Genomic DNA, 7,353 nt, shown 5'->3' on the forward strand with positions numbered 1-7,353 from the left:
TCATGTTTGGATTTCTTTTAAATATGACTTTAACTTGGAATTTCCTGAAGTTCTAATGTTTACTGTTCAGATTATTACAACATCCCTTTAATGATTTAACCTTAAATAACTAAAACATACGCTTAACCTTAATTCAATTAAAACCGTTTATTTTTTGGCCTGGGACTAAATCAATACTTAAAATTTTATTAGAATTTACATTTTCAAAGCATTGTGCAAACGGTAACTAACCCCATGCATGATGCAATTTGTTGCATATTAGATTTATGATCTGCGCCTTAAAACTGTTTCATTGAATCATAGATGAATAGATGCATTCTGAACAAATAATTAATGGTGATATGAAAAATGTGAACAAATGGGCTGTGTCTACACTGGCATAAATTTCCGGAAATGCTTAAAAAGGAATACTATTCCGTTTTCAGTTTTTCCGGAAAAGGAGCGTCTACATTGTCAGGCTGCTTTTCCGGAAAAGCCTTTTTTCCGGAAAAGCGTCTGTGGCCAATGTAGACGCGCTTTTCCAGAGAAGAGCGCCGATCGCCATTTTCGCGATCGGGGCTTTTTTCCGGAAAAGACTACTGGGCTGTCTACACTGGCCCTTTTCCAGAACAGTGTTCCGGAATAAGGACTTAGGCCCGAGCGGGAGCAGAATAGTTTTTCCGAATAGCGGCTGATTTTGTACAGTAGAGCGTTGCTTTTCCAGAAATTCCAGGGCCAGTGTAGACAGCTCGCAGCTTATTCCGGAAAAGCGGCTGATTTTCCGGAATAAGTGGCCCAGTGTAGACACAGCCATGGTGTTTCTGTCGTGAGCCTGAGAAGTTAGCGCCACATCCTGGAGGAACAGGTCAATTGTCACCAATTACACAAACCTCCTTTCAAAAAAATACTATTATGAATAAATTTGTAGAAACTGGTCCTAATATGAGGATAATAAGGCCTTGTCAGTGCACTCAGACCTCTCCAGCACAATTCTTGAAATCTTAAGTCAAAGCCTGGATGTCTTTCTAGAAGATAAGCTTTAGTCAAACACAAGTTATTAGGTTCAATATAGGAGTAACTGGGTAAAGTTCTGTAGGCTGAGCTATACAGGAGGTCTGACTAGATAATCTCATGGTCCCACTCTGGCCTTAACATATATTAATCTACTCCTATCCATCTTCCTGAGGGAAAAGATTGAGCCACTATTCAAATGAAAGCATCTGCACATTTCTATTTATTGTGAAGCAAACCACATGATGTATTCAGAGGGGTAGCCATGTTAGTCTGTGAGGGTATGTCTACACTACAGCGCTAATTCGAATGAACTTAGTTCAAATTAGTTAATTCGAACGAAGCTAATTCGAACTAACGCATCCAGACTAAAAAACTAGTTCGAATTAGCGTTTTGCTAATTCGAACTAGCATGTCCACATTAAGTAGACCCTGAACCGGGGTTAAGGATGGCCAGAAGCAGTGCCGGCAGGGCATCAGATGAGGACTTAGAGCGTGGAGCTGCTGCCTCAAGCTAGCTGAGGGCTGTGCTTAAAGGGACCCGACCCCCACACTGGACAGACATTTCTCAGGGGTGCCCCGCTTGCAAAGCAGTCCTGGCTTGGAGTGCCCTGAGTGCCCACACTGGGCACATCACAGCACTCAGCCATCAGACCGGCTGCACTTGCCGCAGGCTGCCATCTGTGGAGAGGGGACAATTGGGGGGCTGCAGGAGAGCTTCCACTCCCAGAAGCCCGCAGAGCCAGCCCAGTCCTCCCCATCGGGGGCTCGTACCCCATTCCTCCCTCACCTCCTTCCACTTACCCTTCCCTAGCCCCCCTTCCTGATGTACAAAATAAAGAAAACGTGTGGTCAAAAACAGAATCTCTCTTTATTGAACAAAACTCGGGGAGACTGGGAAAAGGAGGTGCGAGAGGGGAAGAGAGAGGGTGGGAGAGGGGAGGGCAACTAAAATGATCAGAGGTTTGGAACAGGTCCCATATGAAGAGAGGCTAAAGAGACTGGGACTTTTCAGCTTAGAAAAGAGGAGACTGAGGGGGGGATAGGATAGAGGTCTATAAAAGCATGAGTGGGGTGGAGAGGGTGCATCAAGAAAAGTTCTTCATTAGTTCCCATAATAGAAGGACTAGAGGACACCAAAGGAAAGGAATGGGTAGCAGGCTTCAAACTAGTAACAGAAAGTTCTTCTTCACAAAGCAAAGAGTCAACCTGTGGAACTCCTTGCTGCAGGAGGCTGTGAAGACTAGAACTAGAACAGAGTTTAAAGAGAAGTGAGATAAAGTGATGGAGGTTGGGTCCATGGAGTGGACGGGTTGTGGTGGGGAAGGGATAGGGCCACAAGACAGAGGCCCCTAGGGAGAATTACTGTGATCCTTGAGAGAACGTCCGCATCAGGGCCTCCTGGATGTGCAACCCGGCCTGATGGGCCTGGTGGATGGCAGCTGTCCACGGCTGCTGGAAGGCTCACCCTCGTTGCCAGTGTCTGCCCCACACCCCAGGAGGAAGGCCTCAGCCTTCCTCTTCACAATTTGTGTAGGACACAATATGCCATCACCACCTCGGGGATGTTGTGCTCCCCCACCTCGAGGTGGGTCAGCAGGCACCAGAAATGTGCCTTGAGGTGGCTGAAGGTGCACTCCACCTGGATCCAGGCCCCAGATGGGCATTGAATTGGTCCCTGCTGGGATCCAGGTTGCCGGTGTTTGGCTTCATCAGCCACAGCATCGGGGGTAAGCTGCATCCTGCATGATGCACAATGGCATCTGCATGTCCCCAACTGCAAAGTCACGGCGGGGGAAGAGCATGCCTATCTCCAGCTGTCTGTGCAGTCTACAGTTCTTGAAGACATGGGCTTTGTGTGCCTTGCCTGACCACCCAACAAAAATGTCTGTAAAGTGTCCCCAGGGTCGTTAAGTGTCCCCAGTGGTTGACCAGGACTTACAGCACCATTGAAAAATAGCCCTTTCGATTAATATACTGGGCTGCTCAATGATCTGGTGCGCGGATTGGGATGTAGGTCCCATCTATGGCTCTGCCACAGTTTGGGAACCCCAGGGCAGCAAATCCGGCCACAGTCATGTCCAGGTCACCCAGATGGACGACCCTCCACACCAGGATTGAATTGATGGCCCTCACCATCTGCAGAAGACACAGAAACACACAAAGCAGAGAATGAGAGAGGGGATGCCTGAGCCCTTGAGAGGTGCCTGCCCTGCTCTCCTTTCCTGCCCCCCCAAACATCCCAGTAGCCACCTCCTATGAGGCCACTTCCGCCCCCACCCAGCAGCAGGGCTGTGTGAGGGTGGGACAGCACAACCCCCAGAGATGGGGCTTCCCCCCACAGCCCCACTCTATCTCCTACAGCCCCTAGCTTTCCTTTCCTGAGGGTCCCCCTTTTGCAACACTCTCTCCACCCCCCTGCAGGGACTGCAGCCAAAGAGCTCCTTACCTCCATGAGGACGGCCCCAACAGTGGACTTCCCCACACTGAATTGGTTGCCCATCGACTGGTAGCTGTCAGGGTTGGTGAGCTTCCAGAGGGCGACTGGGTGTCACGTTGTTGGAGGGCAGAGGTGAGCCAGGCATACAGTTCCAAAAAGGTGGCCTTCTGCATTCAGAAGTTTTGGAGCCACTACTGGTCATCCCACCACTCCATGACCAGCTGGTCCCACCAGTCCGAACTGGTGTTGAGCCTCCAGAAATGCCTCTCCAGAGTGGGATGCGGATTGCCAGAGTGGAGCAGCCACAGCCACGGTGAGAGTCCCCAGAATGAGCTCAGGGTCCAGGTCATGCAGGACCAGGAAGGCAGCTGGTAGAAAATGCTGCAGAAACTGCAGCATGGCCGTGTGGGACCATCACATCCAGGGGCAGCTCTGGCTCCATGGCACAAAAGAAAAAGCTGTGGAATCCAAAAGAATGGGGCAACCACAGCAGGCACTACTAATGCTTTGTTGTCCCTTGAAGTGGTAGGCAAGCACACAGAAGAAGCAGAGAAACAGCTGTTCAGGCAGATCCCTTTAAGTGCTTGTCTCTGAAAGGCTCAGATACAAGCACTCGGAAGCAACTGGTTACCTAAAGCCCTTCCTGAAGTGGTTCCGGGTGGCCTTTTATGCGAGATAGCATCCAATCAGTCTGGATGCTCTCTTTTGCAAGAGCGCATCACTTTTCTGATGCACTTTTATGTGTGGATGCGCTCTTTTGCAAGACGTTTTTTCAGAACATCTCTTCCAAAAAAAGCTTCTTTCACAAAAAACCTGCAGTCTAGACATAGCCTCAGTGTGGATGCTATCTTTCGAAAAAGCAAATCACTTTTTCAGCCAACAAACTGGTTGTCTGGATACACGCACATCTACATCAGCAAACTATGGTCAGCAGCAGGAACACAGAGTGGAGTTTGCTACCTGGATTCTTCATCCTATAAAAAGACACTATTCCATTGTGTTTCTTTGACTTACCTGGCAGAAAGGTATGACCAGTGGGATGAAGGATATGCGTGTGTGGATGCTCTCTTTTGGTAGAAGTTTTTTCAGAAGATCTCTTCCAAAAAAAGTTTCTTCTGAAAGAAGCCTCCAGTCTAGACATAGCCTTAGTTACTAACCATCTACTTTTTTTGTAGTTTCTAAGGTGCTGCAGGACTAGTAGGGTATGTCTACACATCAAAGTTAATTCAGAATAACAGCCTTTATTCAGAATTAACTTCAATAGCATCTACCCAAGCAAACCGCTATTTTGAATTAAATTCGAAATAGCGGAGGACTTAATTCGAGTTAGTTAAACCTCATTCTATGAGGAATAATGCCTAACTTGAATTAGCTAATTTGGAATAAGTGCTGTGTAGACGCTTATTCTGAAATAGGGGACCTCCAGCCTTCCCAGTTTCCCCTGGTGACCATTCTGGGTCAAACCAGGAAAACTCTTCTCCCTCCCCCCAGCCACGGAGCCCTTAAAGGGGCAGACTATGGCCACAGTGCCTGTGCCAGCTCCAAGCCTGCCGGCCCAGAGCCAGCAGTCACTGCCCCGACCCAGTGGCCCCAAAACATGAGCCAGCAAGCCACTAGCAGCCAGCCCTCCACTGTGCCCCAGGAGCAGTCTGCCAGCTCCCAGGAGCCTGCCAGAGCCCAGAGAAGGTGCGCGCCTTCCTGGTCCAGGGCAGAGAGCAGGGTGGACCGTACTCAGGTTTGGAGGAGTGACCCAAACGTCCATGATCTCCACACTAGACTGAGGAACTCAGCTGTCTATGGCAGGAAAGCTGCCAGCCTGGCCACCAAAGGCCACATGCGAACCCAGGAGCAGGTTTGCATGAAAATCAAGTTGGTCTGGCAAGATCCCCAATTCTGAGCTTCTCCTCCCCCTTCCTCCCCTTGCCTCCCCCTTCCAGCTCCCTCCTCCTGGTTTCCCCCTCCCCTCTCCCACCCTCATTCCTACCCCAGTTTTGGTCAATAAAGAGAGTTTGTTTTTGTCAAGAAATGTGTTTTTATTTGACATCAGGAAGGGTGGTTAGGGAGGGGTAAGTGGAAGGAGGGAGGAATGAGGCATAAGCCCCCAGTGGGGCAGACCAGGGAGGCTCTTAGGGTTTCCCAGGGTGGAAGCTCTCCTGCAGGGCCTCCTGGATACTGACAATCTGCCAACGGACCTCTGGGATGGCAGCCTGCAGAAAGTGCAGCTAGGTTCGCAGCAACACATCCACGAGAAGCACCAGAGTGCCCGGGGGCAACTCCGGCTCCATATTGCTGTGTTGTGCAGAGTGCTGTGGTGTCCTGAGTGAGGGCAACCAGAGCACGCAGAGACACAAATACTTTGCTGTCCCTCATTGAGGCAGGCAAGCAAGCAGGGACACCTGAGAACCGGCTGCCCGGTGGGCGTCCCTTTAAGCACAGGTGTCAGATACCCTCAGGCAGCAACCACACACAGACACGCCTGACCTGATGCCTTGCCTGACCTGGTTCTGGCTGGCCTTAAATCCGATTCTGTGTCATCAGTGTGGCTGCAGTATTTCAAATTAGCAAAATGCTAATTCGAATTGCATTTTGTGTGTAGACGTGTTAATTCAAATGATCTTAATTCAAATTAATTATTTTGAATTAAGATAACTCGAATTAACGCTGTAGTATAGGCATACCCTTAGTTGTTTTTAAGTTTTTTCCACATGAAATATTGTGGACATTTATGCTACTATGTGAGATATATAAAGCAAAGTTAGTAGGAAAAGTCTCTTCTGTTTTTAAAATCCAACACTAAGGATTTGGTTGGAGATTTGAATTAAGTGTAAATCAGGATCCTCTGTTAAGGACTATGGAATAGGTGAGCACTCATTTCTTAATAATGTACATGCAGGTAACTCCCTGGCACAGGGATGGAATACTATCCCTGTCTTGATGTATAACAGTACGATATAGAGTATATGTATTGATTATACCCTGGACATAATTTGAAAGTTTAGATTAGTAATTTGTGGGGATTGCTTTTTATGACTCTATGTTTGTGAGATGTTTTATTTTCTGACACAGACATTTCATAATTTTCAATATATAGAGCAGTTTAAAGAATTGTATTACATCACAGTCTATGACATCAAAATACATAATGTTTGAAATTAAAATAGCATTTGGGAGGCCAGATTTTGGTTATCTGGATACCCGCACATCTACATCAGCAAACTATGGTCAGCAGCAGGAGCACAAAGTGGTGTTTGCCACCTGGATTCTTCATCCTATAAAAATACACTATTCCATGTGTTTCTTTGACTTACCTGGCAGAAAGGTACATTATATGACCAGTGGGGTGAAGGATATGATGCAAAGTTTATGTCCATGTTTATGTGTAAACAGCTACTCTGATACAGCATATTTTCTAGAAGTGCCCTCTAGATCAGAGTCCCACTATGCAAATTATTCCTAATTTTAGTGAGTACCATGATTTGATCGGCATCAAGCCAGACTATTCAGACTCTGGGGGCTTGAATGTGAAGTATTTAGGGGAGATGAAATGCAAGCTGCAGGGCTGCTGTATTGCCTTCTCACTACCTAGAGACTCTATTCCAGCCTATGAGTTGGAAGAGCCTGTCTGTTTTTGCGGTCATACACATCTGTGGCTCTTTCTTTGGCTTTCCCCCCCTTTTGAGGCCTTTCTTATAGCCTATGCATAGTTAGTATGCCAACTCTTTCTTCAGCATAGGTGAGTATACAGGCAAAAAACCCCTATGTAGGGTTATACGGTGCCAAGGGACATATGCAAGTTTCCAGCATCAGAGGTGAATTCCAACCAATTAAAATAGAATGTGAGGGAGCTGTGTATGGCTTGGTGTTAGATAGGATATGAGTTGTATTAATGCCATTTTGGGGGAGCATGCATTAGAACTGTTTCC

This window comes from Pelodiscus sinensis, chromosome 4, assembly GCF_049634645.1.
Source record: "Pelodiscus sinensis isolate JC-2024 chromosome 4, ASM4963464v1, whole genome shotgun sequence".
Classification (NCBI taxonomy): domain Eukaryota; kingdom Metazoa; phylum Chordata; order Testudines; family Trionychidae; genus Pelodiscus; species Pelodiscus sinensis.